This window comes from Schistocerca americana, chromosome X, assembly GCF_021461395.2.
Source record: "Schistocerca americana isolate TAMUIC-IGC-003095 chromosome X, iqSchAmer2.1, whole genome shotgun sequence".
Lineage (NCBI taxonomy): Eukaryota > Metazoa > Arthropoda > Insecta > Orthoptera > Acrididae > Schistocerca > Schistocerca americana.
Genome location: NC_060130.1, coordinates 447814966 through 447833025, shown reverse-complemented (window position 1 = coordinate 447833025; position 18060 = coordinate 447814966). Strand labels below are relative to the sequence as shown.

Sequence of the window (18060 nt, the reverse complement as noted above, 5' to 3'; positions counted from 1 at the left end):
ACTGATCAGCCAAATCATTATCACCGCTCTACCTACTGTCGATACAAACCCGTCCACGCGATAGCAGCGTCACCTGGTAAGGAATGACTGCTAGTCAGACATACGCACGGTGCATGTAGTATTAGTGACCGTCCGGTCCGTGTGCAGAATGGGGAAGGCGCGCGATCTATTGTGATGTCCCGTAGGCTCGGCACGAGCTTTTCGGAATCGGAAGCGTCGTAGGGTTGAGCGACCACCCCTCATTGGAGATGTCGGACGTCGTAGGCTGAGCAGACTTGTAAAACAGGACAGGCGGCGAACTGTGATGGAACTAACATCAGACTTTAACACTGGGCTGAGTTCAAGTTTGTCTGAACACACAGTGCACCCAGCATTCCTGGTGATGGGTCTCTGCAGCCCACGACCCATGCATGTGCCTATGTTAACACCACAAAATTGGCAAATACGACAAAAACTAACACATGACTATCGGCATCGGTCGTTGTTGCAGAGGCAGAGCGTTGTATGGTCTGATGAATCACGATACCTTCTTAATTATGCCAATGGGAGAGCACGAATCCCTCGTCTCCCAGGGAAACAGCTCCTTGACATCTGTAGTGCGGGACGGAGAAAACCTGGCGGCGGCTCCATTATGCTCTGGGGTTGGCTATGCAACCACGATTGGCGATGACCAAGGTCTTGCAGACAGTTGTATTGCCATTGCAGCCAGTTGTTGTGGATAGCATCCCCAACAGCAGATTGTATACGAAATGGGAGTCTTTATGGTTCCCGAGAAATTGACCTAGCGTCTTGAGTTTGCTTTTGATGTTGTACAATGTCAGTTGTTGGCAAATAATGGCGTTCCTCAATCACCCTAACATATACTTCTTATAATGCGTACAATTGATATCACTCAGACTCAATCAAGAATTCTAGCCTATCATGTAACAGATATTTAAGTAAGGGCATAATTCCACAAACTTTACTTGCCGAGCACTACTTCTTTCTGTTACTCTTCAACCTATTTCCACTCTAAAATTCTTCCTCTACTTCAACCTGACCACTAGCGAGGATTGTTCCACATGCAGTTTCCATACCTCTTTGCCAAAAATTGTCAATACGCAATGAAACACAAAAATTATTTCCTACTGTTTCTCTCTTATATTTCTTTTCATATGAATTTTCAACCTTTTCAGCACATCGTTCTGACTGAACGGATCAACCAGGAAGAGAGTGCCACAACTGTCTGGAGCGTCTCCAGACACATCGTCGGCCTAGAGTCTCATTGTCTCGAGTAGAATTGTCTTCAGTGGTGAGTCCCACTGAGAACTGAGTTACGATTACCAGCTAAGACAAGGTTGGGGACGCTCCAGAAAGCGGTGTGGTGCCAACCTTATTATCGCCCACCATACGGCCCGACAGCCAGGAGTAATGTTCTGGCGAGCCATTTATTTTCATAGCAGGACCCGTTTGGTTGTCGTCCGCTGCAAATCAGTGTGTACACCCTGATCTCTTGATTTTCATGGCAAGCCATCCTCGGCTTACATTTCAGTAATACAATGCCTATCCGCATACAGCGAGAGTTTCTACTGCTTGCCTTCGTGCCTGCTAAACCCTACCTTGGCTATAAAGGTCGCCAGATCTCTCTCCAATTGAGAATGTTTGGAGCATTATGGGAGGGACCCTCCTGCGAATTTTGATTTTCAATATCTAACGCGCCAATTGGACAGACTTTGGCACGATATTCCTCAGGAAGATATGCAACAGATCTGTCTTTCAATGCCGAGGGGAATAACGGCTTGCATAAGGGACAAGGTTGAACGAACGTGTTATTGTCTTACTCAATTTTTTCTTTCTCGACAGTAAATCATCCAATTTTTCTGTAATTATAATAATTTGTTTATCTGTACATGTCGATCACATCTACCTACTTTCGTCAAACTCGGATAATTCCTTCGTGACGCGTTTTCTCTCTTTTTTTCTTTTTCCCTTCGAGTGTATCCAAAACCGATCCTCAAAACACAGCCTCGTGCCTCACAACAAAAAAAATGGTTCAAATGGCTCTGAGTACTATGGGACTTAACATCTGTGGTCATCAGTCCCCTAGAACTTAGAACTACTTAAACCTAAGTAACCTAAGGACATCACACACATCCATGCCCGAGGCAGGATTCGAACCTGCGACCGTAGCAGTCGCGCGGTTCCGGACTGAGCGCCTAGAACCGCTAGACCACCGCGGCCGGCCACAACAACAAAAACAGTAGAAAATATCAGAAACTACTTATAGCGGTCTATAGTGCACATTTCTTCAGTTGATTCAAAAATCAGCTACTGTAATGAAACACAGATAAGCAAACGTTATGAGTTCGTAGGTACACTATCCTCTAGGTAGAACACTCTCCCCTCCATGAAAACTGCGGTATTTGGATCACAGCAATGTACCCTGCAGCTACAATTTATCTGGTTAATTTTGCTCTAATTTAGTTTTGTTGGCCGATGTTACTGTAATCAAACAATGAAGAGCGGCAATAGTGTCACCACCAGCCAAAAAATAAGAGGGGGAATATTAAAGATATAAAAAATAAAAGAAAGTAAGAGAACTGATACAGAATTCACAACAAATTCTTAGACCGTGTGTGCTGAAATTTGTTTGGTAGTATTGTAACTAGGGAGATTTCAACAATCTAGATATCGGAGACATCGACATATGTTGATTTTTCCCATAGTTGGGATCCCCTCTAATTTTAATAACATCGTACTAATTCTTTCTCCAGAAATTTTCAGGCAAATCCAAAATATTTCGCGTCAGACATTTTATGTATGTTTAGTAACTGCATAAAATAGTGAGATAATCATTTCCCTCCTTGAGAGCAAAGTTGTGGGTTACAACATTGTTGTTTTTAAATTGATCTTAACAATTTTTCAGATTTTTAAAAATATTTGTAGTGTTTCTGACAGATGATACACCGAGACAGTCGTAAACAAATAATTTTTAATAGTGCATGTTTTCATGCGTTGCCGATTCTACACGGTGTTTCACAAATGATGTTACACACTTCTAGAAGTTGTAGAGAGCGCTGAGTAGATCACGTTTCTCGTGGGAACGCAAGCCCGGTAACATCATCCAACGACGCTACAAAACGTCAAAGTTATAGTCCCGGCTTCTGTAAATATAAGGGTGATTGTAGGGTAGGCAACTTCTCAGAGATCGTAGCAGGTACCGAAACAAAACAAAAAATGACCGTTAAACATGATTTCTACACTCCATGCCTGAAGAGGTATGAGCACTTGTTCAATAGAGGAGATGTGTTTCACGCTAGCGAAGGAGAACAAGTGCTCATAGCTCCTCAAGTATGCATTTTGGAGCCCATGTTTACTGCGTATTTTTTCTTGTCTGGGTCCACACTACCACCTCAGAAAGTAGTATACCCTACGTTCTTAGCAACAACAGTACTATTCCATGTATTCCACTGTCAGAGATATTAGAATGATTTTCACTTGTAACTTCGTTTCCGAACCAGGGAACCTTCACTCAAACTGATGACATCCTGTAGGTCTATAAACACAGATTTACAGGCGCCAGCGCCTGTCACTTGGACGTTCTGTAGCATCGTTGGATGACGTTTCCGGACGTAGGTTCCTAAGTAAAGCTAAATCTACTGAGTCCCTTCTACAACCTCTAGAAGTGTGTAACATGAATTGTGGAGTGCCCTGTATATGGACGTGTGTGGTGCTTGGAGGGCAAGCTTTCTCATTATAATTGTTGATAACAGCTACAGTCCGTTTCACCTTATTATGACCGTAGCAAGTGCTTCACTTTACCCTCTAAATCGTCGTGAGAGACGCCATCTTTCGGCACTGGATCCATCTAAATAAACACACACTGCTGTACTGGCAGAAAAGGAAAATAAAGTTTAACAATGTTGGCGAGAAGCCAGTGCGCGCGTTATAATCTGACTTCTCAGTGTGAAATAATTGGCTAAACTAAACAAAGATTTTTTTTTGTTTTGCAGAAAAACAGCTACCTGCCGTTACGTTGCTAACTGCGCCCTTGTGGAGGTAAAAGTGGATAAATGGGCCCCCACTTTGTTTTTCTTATATAACACCTTTTATATTTAGTATAATCACCAGAAATTAACATAAAGCATTTCTCTAGTATGCCCTGCAAATAGTTACGACATGTTTTGGTTCCACTTTTTAGTAGTTAAAACAAAATTTTATTTCTCCTGATAATCTGCATTTTGTTGGGTTAAGAATTTGTGTTGGTAACATGGGTCCCAAGGTAGTTTGAAATAAAAAGAAACAAAAATTTCAAAAATAATTTTATTTAATTTTTGTGTATAATGAAAGAAAGATTCACTCTGAACATTGTTAATTAGTCTACTGGTGGGATGATTTTCACAGCCTATGCCTAGTCTATTCACAAGCATCTTTTTACACGTTACAAGTGATCCTCTTTCAGCTGCAGACAAGGCACCAAATTGCCTTTTTCCCCTCAGGCCGATGACAGGAGAAATTTTTCTATGAACGACACTAAGACCTGACTCGTCTGCCGGCTGGGGTTGTCGAGCGGTTCTAGGCGCTACAGTCTGGAACCGCGCGACCGCTACGGTCGCAGGTTCGGACTCGTCTGCCGGCTGGAGTGGTCGAGCGGTTCTAGGCGCTACAGTCTGGAACCGCGCGACCGCTACAGTCACAGGTTCGAATCCTGCCTCGGGCATGGATGTGTGTGATGTCCTTAGGTTAGTTAGGTTTAAGTAGTTCTAAGTTCTAGGGGACTGATGATCTCAGCAGTTAAGTCCCATAGTGCTCAGAGCCATTTTTTGACTCGTCTGCATTAAAAACTCTGTCTGCACGATATTTGTAGTTACTGAACGCAGCTTCAAGTAAACTGAAAAAATTGTCGACAGCTTGTTTATTAAACTCATTAGCACGTGAAATCTATGTTGCGGATGGCTTCAAAATAGACAGAATATTTTTGTGCCGTGACATAAAATGGTCAAACCAAGTTCGACCAGAAACTTCGCCCTTTACAAATGGATGAGGGATTTTATTTCTTGTGCAAAGCTGGTAGGCCATGCGCCTGACGTCATTTCTGGTAAGGCTGCAGAATTTGGGTTCCATAATGAGAAGTTCGTCCTGAAGTCCCTGTGGTAAAACCGGTGGACGGCCCAGTTTAATATTAACTATTTCTTCGACCGGTTTATCGATTCGTGAAAGCCTTTGTAGCGTAGAACGAGGGACAGAGTACACTTTAACCGCATTTTTCAACCCCATTTTTTTTTCTCTTTAATAGCTACAATAGCATTTGACATATTTGCTTTGTCCCACGATTGCCGTTTCGATTTTTTTGGTGGTACAAGAAGTCTTCGAGCCATCTGAAACATAAAGAGTAGCAAAATTTGTAAATGGTCCCATAAAATCTGATTGATTTTACGGGGCCCATAATACCAGCAGCAAAAGGGGCCCATATATCCACCCTCGCCATCTTGGGAAAAACGATTTTGCCTACGGTTAGTTTGGTTCGCAACCGACGTTAATTAATGTAAAACGGCATCCCATCAACAATCCAAATACATACCTTACCATAGTTTTAGCAATAACATGTTAGAAATTTGAGTTTTATTCAAATAAACACTAACCTTTCAAACTTTTGATGACAGCGAAAAAATTCACAGCACAACTACTCACAAACCATGACAGCTACTACGTCTGCACATACTACAGTGAAGTTTGGCAACTAGTTCTAGTAGTTCATGTGCTCTCCGCTAGCATTCATGGCCTGTACTTTCAAATATGTAGGGGGCCCATAATACCAGCAGGGGCCCATTTTTCCACCTTTGCCTCTAGTAAAAATTATTCTGCATCACATACAACAATCTGAGGACCTGCATAAAAACTGACGTCAAAAGATTATTTAACTATTTTATGAAATATTTCAGGATTTTTTTTGTCGTACTGGCCTAAAGATTATTCACCTGCTGATGTTAGTATAACGGTTTCTTATTCAATCCCTCGTTGTTGTTGTTGTGGTCTTCAGTCCTGAGACTGGTTTGATCCAGCTCTCCATGCTACTCTATCCTGTGCAAGCTTCTTCATCTCCCAGTACCTACTGCAACCTACATCCCTCTGAATCTGCTTAGTGTATTCATCTCTTGGTCTCCCTCTACGATTTTTACCCTCCACGGTGCCCTCCAATGCTAAATTTGTGATCCCTTGATGCCTCAAAACATGTCCTACCAACCGATCCCTTCTTCTAGTCAAGTTGTGCCACAAACTTCTCTTCTCCCCAATCCTATTCAATACCACCTCATTAGTTACGTGGTCTACCCACCTTATCTTCAGCATTCTTCTGTAGCACCACATTTCGAAAGCTTCTATTCTCTTCTTGTCCAAACTAGTTATCGTCCATGTTTCACTTCCATACATGGCTACACTCCACAGAAATACTTTCAGAAACGACTTCCTGACACTTAAATCTATACTCGATGTTAACAAATTTCTCTTCTTGAGAAACGCTTTCCTTGCCATTGCCAGTCTACATTTTATATCCTCTCTACTTCGACCATCATCAGTTATTTTACTCCCTAAATAGCAAAACTCCTTTACTACTTTAAGTGTCTCATTTCCTAATCTAATTCCCTCACAATTACCCGACTTAATTTGACTACATTCCATTATCCTCGTTTTGCTTTTGTTGATGTTCATCTTAAATCCTCCTTTCAAGACACTGTCCATTCCGTTCAACTGCTCTTCCAAGTCCTTTGCTGTATCTGACAGAATTACAATGTCATCGGCGAACCTCAAAGTTTTTACTTCTTCTCCATGAATTTTAATACCTACTCCGAATTTTTCTTTTGTTTCCTTTACTGCTTGCTCAATATACAGATTGAATAACATCGGGGAGAGGCTACAACCCTGTCTCACTCCTTTCCCAACCACTGCTTCCCTTTCATGCCCCTCGACTCTTATAACTGCCATCTGGTTTCTGTACAAATTGTAAATAGCCTTTCGCTCCCTGTATTTTACCCCTGCCACCTTCAGAATTTGAAAGAGAGTATTCCAGTTAACATTGTCGAAAGCTTTCTCTATGTCTACAAATGCTAGAAACGTAGGTTTGCCTTTTCTTAATCTTTCTTCTAAGGTAAGTCGTAAGGTTAGTATTGCCTCACGTGTTCCAACATTTCTACGGAATCCAAACCGCTCTTCCCCGAGGTCCGCTTCTACCAGTTTTTCCATTCGTCTGTAAAGAATTCGCGTTAGTATTTTGCAGCTGTGATTTATTAAACTGATAGTTCGGCAATCCCTCGTAACGCTCCCATATCTTTGTGCAGAGCAGTCATGTCTTCTATTGTAAATGATTAACGGATCTTTCTGTATTGACAGAAATGGAAAATATCACACCATGAATCACCGATCCACTGTTTATGAAACTTCGTGGAGATGTTAAGAACATATCGGTTACTAAACGATTACACCATCATTCCATTCGGACCTAGAGTCCACCATCAAAAGCAGTTTGAGTTGTGATCCCCACAGGAAGGAATACACTCTCTTATTCGTAGCGAAATGTAGGCAAACAAATTCCGAATCTTATCTTCAGGAACTGAAGTTAGTTCATGATTTTGGTATGCTGGAGGCTGGTACGCAAGTATATGTCATCCCACTTCATCTTAGGCTAGCTCTGTGGACGAGAAATACGCGAACTAGGTACGCCAAACAAGGAGTCGCACATTCCCCGTCTTCTCTGAAGTGATCTGAAGGTTGGGGTGTTGTATTATCCTACTGGAATACACCACTTGCTACCATCGTCATGACAAGTACAACAGGGTTTACAAATCATGACCATATTTGGCGAGCATTCAGCCCCCTTCCAGCAGTTACCAAATCAGTCCTGTTGTTGTATCCGGTAACGACCCAAACGATAGTTCCAGGTGACGTATCGGTCTCGAGAATCGCTGCTTCCAGTAACCTTTCACTATGTCGTCTACGGAAACGCTGACATCGATATGACCGTCACAATCAGAAGCGAGACTCACTTCATAACACCACACAATACCAGCACAGTTCACTAGGGTGCTACATCACGCCACTCTCTGTGTCCAGGCCTCAGTACACTCTGGCTCCTCTTCATGCCGGTCTGTGTTGTCTTCAGTATAGCGTCGGTGGCAAATTGCGCTTGGAAACTGTAGATCCCAAAACGCATTCCAGTAATCTGTTCCTGAGGGTTAATTGTGGTACCTGCCTGTAACCCTGCCTGTATTTCTACTTTTTGTCTCTCGTCTACTCGTCACACGTAGTCGAACAATCCTACGGTCTTCTCATGATGTGTCCTTGTGGAGAACCACCCTTCTCTTTTTGCCACACAGTTATATTGAGTGCCTGTCATCCTGCTGTCTTGGTACTACCCCCAACAGTATGTGCTATCCGTCGGTATTCAACTTTTCTCAAAGTCGGATAGTAAGCTGCAAGAGCAAGTCCTCTGAGCATGCTGTGTTGCGATTTTGACCTGTAAGTTTCCAGTAGTTTTACACATTGCCAACTGTTGACTTGTAGTCAAATGGTTCAAATGGCTCTGAGCACTATAGGACTTAACTGCTGTGGTCATCAGTCACCTAGAACTTAGAACTACTTAAACATAACTAAGCTAAGGACATCACACACACCCATGCCCGAGGCAGGATTCGAACCTGCGACCGCAGCTGTCACGCGGTTCCAGACTGTAGAGCCTAGAACCGCTCGGCCACTTCGGCCGGCTGACTTGTAGTCACATCATTCTTCAACCGCACTAATGGATTTTTTTATCTGTAGCGAAAATAATGAAAATATGTTTGCGTAAGGAAGAAATGTTAGTCAACATACTCCACGGACAAGGAGAAACTGAAGTACCAGTTTGGTAGCTCGTGGTGTAGTTGATCTGGGAGTAAGGCTTCCCAGTTTCATAAGCGTACTGCGTTTCCAAGAACTGGAAATATTACATAATTAGACAAAGACAAGGGAAACCATTACGTATTGTATATAAGTGTGATAACAGCCTAGGAAATCCAAAAGGTAAAGGCATGAAAAAGGTCTACCAGTATTTCACGACTAAGCGCTATCGTACAATTCTGTTAAAACAGATTACTCTGTTTTAGAAGCACTGCAGTATCTGAAACATATCTGCAAATGATGTCAAGAGCAATTGCGGAAGAGGTTTATTGTAACCAAAATGATTTATCAAATAGAAGCAGGTGAATAGTCATAGCATGTTCGTGGAAGGGAAACAGCCGGTTAACTGTGACAAAGCACGGCACATTCTATTCCTTATGCAAAACTCTAGTAACAGTGAAATCTTCCCATCACAAGATCATTAAATAATGAACAATTTAAATCTACGTTACTGAAGATAGACAGAGGAATTCATTGAAAGTTTCATTATCACGATATATGGTGGTTAGATGAACCCTCTGCCAGGTACTTAAAAGTGATTTGCAGAGCATCCATGTAGATGTAGAATCTGAGCGTTGTTATCGCCACCAAAGAAATTATCTCCACTAGCAATGATATCGGAGGCCGAAAGCTTACTGTTCTTATTTTCACTCTTCTGTATCCTATGGTATCATATTCTTGTGTATCTCTGTTCTATCCCAAACGATATTATTAGCTCTTAAAATGGGCATAAGGTCTTTTTTCGGGGTCTGCTCTCGAATTTTTTGTAGGTCACTTTTCAAGCATGGGGAAACTGATCCACTGACATTCCAGTACAGATTTTCCTTCTCGTAATTTGTAACTAATACCACAAATTCCCTCAAGTGGGACTGCAGCATTGAGCGCAGTAGACAGAAATTATCTGTTGCCATTGTAAAACAGACGCTTAATATGCGGTGAGTTTCGTCCGTGAAATCATTCTCACCGAAATTAGGAATGTGAGCGATTAACCTCTGATTTTCAAAAATAAAATGAGAAGCTTACCTGTGGAACTCCTATTTCCTTTTCCTTAGAAAAAAAGAAAAAAAAACCATTCGTCACCTGTTTCCCAAGCCTTTAGCTGTAACTTATTGCTGCTAAATATGACCTTTATTATATAAGTGTTACATATGGCATTGTCTGTATTGTACATCATGTATTGTTACTCGTATTATCACCAAGCCTTTTTGCTCAGGTGTTCCCAGAAACCCTGAGGAAAACGTCCAAAAATGAAGACTATGGACAATACATTTAAAGATGAAAATTGACAAAAAAAACTCGGCATATTAGCATTTATAAGAGTTCTGTCTAGCTGATATATTGGACAAACCTCATGAGAGTTTGCTTTAACAGCAAACGGGCAATAGCCGTTTATGAATTCTTAGGCGTTTCAGAGTAGCTCATTTTATATTTGTAAGCAGCCACGCTTCCTCACAATACACTGAATTCCATTTCCAATATTATCAGAACCGGCCAGTAGGCAAAACACCTCCATTACTTATTCCCTTGCCTTTGTTGGATCTATAAGATGAAATTATTTGCAAATATTCCTCAATATACATGCAGAATGAGAAACTCCAGACGTGCTTTAGTAAAGACGCTTATTAAACCCTGAAAAGCTTAAAGTATTTCTTCTTCCAATGTAATCTGTGCTTCTGGCTATAAAGCATCCCTTTTAAATCGTCGTTCCATTGTATCTTCATTCGATTTATAATTTCACAAGTAAAAAAATGATACTAAATAAAAGTGATACTAAATAAAAGAGATATCACAGTATCTTCCTGTTATGCGAAGAAGTCACAGTCCCATGGCAAGCACACATTTCGGTGATTTATCAGTAGCCGAAGGGTTCTGTCACGGGAATGGGCGAAGATTAAGATCTGAATGTCCTTTGAGTTGGAATGTGCACACACCTCTGTTAGTGAGGCTATAGCACGACATACCGCAAAAACGAATTCACGTACATCGCAAGGTACAAGAGGAAACTAACAAGAAAGCGCGGCACTCGCTGCCAATGTTTTTGACGCATTTCGTTTAAGCAGCTTAACATCTCAGTTGCCATCTCAGTTTAGAATAAAGGATTCTGAAATTTCAAACAACACAGCGGGTGAGCGGTGTGCGCTGGCCGGTAGGCTACATCTTCATTCAGATTGTGGCTGTCAACTTACGCGGGCAATCTGTAATTAATATCAACCCAATCACGACTTCTCACACACTTCCTAGGTTAGAATTACAAGTCAGTATTTCTACTGAAATCACCATTCAGTTGATTAGTCAGAAGAACAAACGTCATGTACATAATGTAGCTAAATTCCCTTTAAACACTTTGAGAATTTGTAGGGAGGAGCAGGACGGTTAAGTTTAGCATAGAAACTCATGTACAGAGACGTACCGTTTTCAACTACACGCAGAATACCACAACACATGTCGCTCTGTGAGCGCCCGCTACATGTCGTCTGGGTGATGTGAGGACGCACCGATGTCATCACAGATACGCTATCACCGTACACACGATGACCTATCCCTGGTCCTCCAGCATCCGCCGCCGCCAAAACTGGTACCAGTAGGTCTTACTACGATGTCACAGGGGTCTCGTAAACCAAGGATTCCATGTGACCGACTAGTAGTAGCGGCTTCAAGTCGGAAGAATGTTCAGTCCAAGCTACCGCGTCACAAAGATTCATCCACTGTTACCTAAATCGTTGGTCCAGATTACCTCTGACTGCTCGTGAAAAATGACGTGGTGAGCCATCCTGCTGGAACCACATGTATTGAAGCAGGTACAGTGGCACATTCCCCAAGAGCACACTCAGTACGCCGTCAATGGATCGCAGGTGTGCAGCGCCTGGAGATGTGGTGGAAGAAGGTAAGGCCCCATCAAACGTCCATTCAGGAACCCTGACCCAGTGTTCAGACCATATTGCTGAAATCCAAGGAGGCGCGCAGCATGACAGTTTCCATCAGCCCATACCTGACTGTTATGGGAAATGATTTCATCTTACCTGGTGAACTTGACGTCATCAGTGAAAAGGAGCCACCGTGGAAAGTAGGGTTTATGCACCCAGTGGTGTAAGAACTACATGCAGAAGTGGGCTCTTGACGTAAAATCCTCTACCGTCTGGGGATTGTACGGGTGTGGCTGCTGCTAATGGAGACCACGCCAGACGCTTTGGTGATCTACATTCAGTCTACCAGCTATGTTTCTGATACTCGTAGTCGAGCATTCTTTCACTGCATAGAGTACCGCCTCTACAGACTCAGGAGTGCTTTGCCGCCGTGGAGTATTCCTGTCTGGCCGCTGGTACACCGTAGCAAATAGGGAGTGAGAAGGTGTCTGGCGGTGTGGAAAACACTCCGGATACAATTGACGAGCAGACCTCTCACAGCACCGAGATTCGTCGTACAAAGTCATCATGTCGCAGTATTCCGCAAACGTGTAGCTCACCATGGTCAACAGCAACACACTAAAAATGAAATATACCAACACCTTGGATTCTCTACTGGCTGATTACCAGTGGACAGTACTACAGTGGGAACAAAGACTACAAGCTCAACAACAAGTTCATATACGAGGCCTGTTCAGAAAGTAAGCTCCGATTGATTGCCAAATTGAAACCACAGTGAACATCAGAAATGTTTTACTTGTAACAATTAGCTACACCTTTCAGCTACTTCTCTACGTAGTCGCCGTTCTGACTTAGACTTTTGTCATAGCGTTGTACCAACTTTTCAATAGCCTCATCATAGAAGGCAGCCGCCAGTGCTTTCCGCCAATTCTCCACGCTGGCCTACACCTCGTTGTCTGTGTCAAAATGTTATCTTCAAAGACCGCGGTTCATGTGACCAGAGATGAAACTCAGGGGGAGACAATTGCGGACTGTATTGTGGGTAATCTAACATTTCCATTTGAAAACGATGCAGGAGCATCTTCATTGCCCCTGCAGAATGCGGCTGAGAATTGTCGTGAAGACGAAACAGCACGACAGTTATGTAATGTTAGCTGCATAGCTTCAGGCGAAATGTCTCACCAGGCTCTCGTACTTGGCGGCAGACACTATTTTCTAGACATCTTTACGCACTCACTGCGAGCTCAGAAATGAGAAGAGCGACGTGATGCTAACTGGGGTTATACTAGAGACACTACCCAACACATCTGTGCAAAGCTTTATCGGATTTTCATAGTCGTTTCCATTTCGCGACCGATCGGAGCTTACTTTCTGAACGCCCCTCGTATTTCAGGGCAGATCAAGAACTCAACTGAATGGCATGTAAACAAATCTGTAGTGGGGATGTGACATCAGGTGATCGGTGAATGACGTACGCAATATCCTAGTCGGTGCCACCGAAAACATGGTAGATTTCAACGTGTTTTGTTGTATTATGCGAGCAGCGGAAAAACTGTACTTTCCCAGACATGAGTTCCTATTCAAAACTTCCCCACTACAAGTCCTCAAAGCCCGTAAAGGAAATTTATTTACATCCTGTATGCTTTCATCAGTTCTGATAAATTACTACCAGATAATGGTAAGATTTACCTCTCAAATTCTTAATTTCATTTTTACATGAAAAGTCTGGGTATGCACTTCTTCTTTTTTCCTGAGATAAATACAAGTGACTCTTTCGTTGAGTCTAGAGTCTCAGCAGTTTCTAACTCAAATGCACTGTCAAACTTAATGCACGGAATTTATAGAAGGGGCACATATATGTGGGAACAGCAAAAGTATTGCCACTTGTATGTATTGTACAACATAGTTTCATGGCTGCTTTGAATCTTGTATGTTAGGGAGTTTGCATGATTACAAGTTCTGGAAATGACAGTTGATTAGTTTCTGTTCTGAACTGCCGCAGTTGTTAATGAGGGCGCGATTTACGCTGAATTGCATGTATTATGTTGTAGCTTTTATATTCCTGAATTTCAGTAACTAGCCTACTTTCCTTTTAAGTTTTTAGATTATATCCGTTCTGCTGCACGCACGTCAACTATCGATAATTAACTATTCAGTTAAGCTAAAATTATTCATTCCGAAAATCCAGTCCAAGGAAAAGCACAATAACAAGGAGTGAAACTTTTCACAAACTCACTGAGCGAAAATGGACTTGTGGTGTTTTTGTGACCATCAGTATTTACAACAATAGTACAGCATTTTACACAGAAATACGTGTTTGAGTGTTATTTTGGCAGGTTTATTGGCATTTTCTGAGACAGTTTAAGACATTTAGAGGGTCTATTTGCCGAATGTTTCTGATAGTTATGTAGGAACCTACGTAAAATATATGTCTTCGTGTCAGCGCTTCAGGTACCTTATGGTTAATCACTATTAATTATGAAAATAAACAGATAAATCTTTTTAATAAACTGTTTAACCATAGACGTTCTCCAAACAGTCATTATCTAAAAAAAAACACACATTTTCAAACTTTCAGTCAGCGAACTACGGTTATTTATATCGTTCTTTCACTCAGAAGTGATATGTCTGGGGTCAATAAATTGCTTAAGCAAATACATCTTCTTCCAAATACATAAGTATCTTACCACAGTCTTGCTCATTAACTCGCGCTGAATACTTTCCGATGCTATCCCTAGGGCCCACTAAATACATCCCTTTTAACAGCAGCAGCATTCTAAAGCACTCGCATCCAGTTTAATTGTTTGCAAGGCTGCTGCATTTTCCCATCTGCTCCAGCAATTCAGTGTGTTTCCACAGTTATGTGAGCTCAGTGATACAGTTTCAATCATGCAACGGCTAACAGTTCTGACGATAAACTGATAAATTAACACAGGAGGTGGTAAAATAGTTTATAAAATAAATTACGAGAAGAGAATAAAAATTATTTATCTAGGTAAAGATTGTAGTAAGATTCTACCTGTTACATTACACAGTGCCTGAACCACTGTGTTGCCTCGCTCAATTCAGGATGAGGTACTGATATAAAGTTCTTTCGCAAGACAAGAGGCATTAAATATAACTAATCCCTTTACCTGAGACGTGAGGAGTTCGACTTCGGTTGCTTATGATCACAGTTTCCTGAAGGCATAATTTTTCTTCTGGATAAGCAAATGCAGTTTTCGAAAAGGTTCTAGCTCTAATTAATCAATCGCAAATTTACCCTAACACATTTAACTATTACAATCATGCATGCCAACATTCAAACCTCATCTGGTACATTTATAGTGGAAATACAGGCGTATGTCGTATTTGAAGACTCTTGGTTTTCTTTCGAGTGCTGTTGTACTGAAGTAACTTCCTACCTGTTCGAACTTACGTGCCGCAACTTACAGCAAGCAAACACATCGAAACCGCACGCGTTGCCCCGCTAGCATTTGTTTACCCTGCGTTGCGTAGCACACTTGTGTTGGTAGCAGCTAATGCGCTCGTTGCGACCTGCCACCGGCCGACGCCCCACGCGACAACGCATGGGGTGGAAAATGGAATAATCCATCTTGCCCGTAGAGCGCGGGATTTGTGACATTCAATATCGGGCGAACGGGGGCCACACACGCACACACACACTCCCTTCACTGCACCCTTCTTATTCTCCAAAGTGCTAACTCGTTAGCGGCGCTCGTCTGCTGCTCTCGTGTGCTGCCATCCATCTGCCAGTCGATTATTAAGAAATATTCGCACCATGTGTACTCAGAGCCACGTCATCCGTCAGCATTAATGACACCTAGTAGCTATGAATAATGTTTCATTAAGGTAGTAAGATAAATGCCAAGATCCTGTGTTTCAATTTGTTGCTGTTTTGTTGGATAGAAACTCTTGAAACAAGTCACTGCAGCAAAAAGGTAAAGCCAAATGGCGTTGATGACTGAGAGAATACAGACTATATCACAATAAATAGCCAAAACTGGCTCGGGTAATAATACACTATAATACAAGCAAGTATGTTCCAATAAACTTCTGTTCCCAAACGAGCCGTTTGTGAGATAATTGCGACTGATTTCAGTTTGGGATATTGTTCTATGTGAACCAGAACGAACAAAACACGTAAATTTCGAGACGCTGCCATATTAATGTATAGCCGGCCGAGGTGGTCTCGCGGTTCTAGGCGCTCAGTTCGGAGCCGCGCGATTGCTACTGTCGCAGGTTCGAATCCTGCCTCGGGCATGGATGTGTGTGATGTCCTTAGGTTAGTTAGGTTTAATTAGTTCTAAGTTCTAGGGGACTGATGACCACAGATGTTAAGTCCCATAGTGCTCAGAGCCATTTGAACCATATTAATGTATAATCATGGCACATTTTTCTATTGCAGTATATCACATTAAATTGGCGTAAAGGGCATAAAATAGTCGTTTACCAATAAAATAAATACAGCATATGCTGAAAATAGCCCCCAGGCATTGGCGCAGCAGGTACACTTAATGTCTTATCTCGGCCTCGACACCAGTCTGCCACCAGGTGACGGGGTGAAGCTTTGATAATGCCAGCCACTCGTACTGGCGATACGTCAGAAAAATCTTCAGACTTAAGTCAATCGAAGGAAATGAGACAGAAGTCAACAGGCAATGGGACACTCTCTATATCAAATCTCGGTATTTCCGACGCATCTTTACAAAGAGTGTATCATAATGAATATCTAAAATCTTCAGCGGTGAAGGAATACGATAACACAAGCAAACATGTTCCACTAACCATGAAACCGCAAACTTGACGTTTGAGAGACAGTTCCGAGTGTATATTTAAGAGCGCCGACACTACAGTATGAAATATTTTCAATATCAGTACTAATATATTTGAAATTTAAGCTTTTCGATGTACCCCCATCTAACTGAACTGAAATTTGACCCATTTCCGAAGGTTAGGGAACGTGGTACATGCATGCTGGGACACCGACATGTTATTATACAGATGTAACACGGAATATATCGCTTTAGTACCATCTATGATGGATAGAACGACCACGGCCTATAACTTGGCCTCCTAGTTGAAATGATATTAATCCTCAGGATTTTTCTGTCCAGAGTCATCTCAGACGTAAAGCGCACAGAGATCCCACTGATACGGCTCAAGAAGTAGACAATCGAATTGCACCGGCTCTAAGATTAAAAATATAGCACCACTGTTTAAAAGAATTCGTAGCTCACTGCTCGAATGAGCATAGCATTATATCCATATGCGAAGATGACACGAAGAGCACTTAGGTCATTTGTAACATGTCATATGCAGAAGCAGTATGGTAACCGTATTTCTAGTTTATGTAGGCCATGAGTGAAATTTTAGCGAAAATCGATATAGTCTCAAATTTCACTAATAAACGATTAGTTCACGCCCTTTTACGCGATTTTAAAGTGATTTTCTGCAGTAGCGAAATATACCATGTTTATGTATTAAGATGGCCGTGTCTCGAAATTTACGTGTTCTGTTCGTTTTGGTTGACATAGGTCGTATCACAAACTGACCATTACTGCTGGTAGCAGCAGGCTATGAGGACTCTCCGAACTTCGGGTTTTATAGCTCACATACGTTTTAAAACAAAATTATCTAGGATTCCTACAGTGAAATTGGGGTTGGTTAAAGGAAATATAATTTACAACACAAAGAATTCTGTGGAAGAAACATTATTTTACAACCCACATGTTAAGTACATGTAGCTGACTATTATGCGGTTTATATATGATGGTAGTATCTGTTCCCGAAAGAACAGTTACCGTGGATGACCATGCAGCTTTGCTAGAAATGAAATGATAATTAAATGCACACCCTAGCTGCAAACAGGCGTTGATGTACATAATTGGGGACATGTTGAAAATGTGTGCCCCGACCGGGACTCGAACCCGGGATCTCGTGCTTACAAGGCAGACGCTCTATCCATCTGGGCCACCGCGGGCACAGAGTATAGTGCGTCTGCAGGGACTTATCCCTTGCACGCTCCCCGTGAGATCCACATTCCCAACATGTCCACGCGACTACATTCGTAGTGCGCCTAATAGATGTTTGCCCGTAATACTCATTACTCGTGGCAGATTCATCTACCAAGTCCCGTACGAGTTCAGGCATAGCGTGTGCGTACGCACAGAAAGGTCAACGGCCGGGAAGCCATATTTTAACTATATATGACGGTAGTATCTGTTCCCGAAAGAACAGTTACCGTGGATGACCATGCAGCTTTGCTAGAAATGAAATGATAATTAAA

General features: G+C 42.0%; 1 non-coding gene across 1 annotated transcript; it reads right to left on the bottom strand.

Moving 5' to 3' along the window:
* Positions 1-17680: 17680 nt before the first annotated feature.
* On the bottom strand, positions 17681-17755 carry Trnat-ugu. Its single transcript has one exon. It is a non-coding gene; the product is annotated as a tRNA-Thr (tRNA).
* Between the last annotated feature and the right edge of the window lie 305 nt (positions 17756-18060).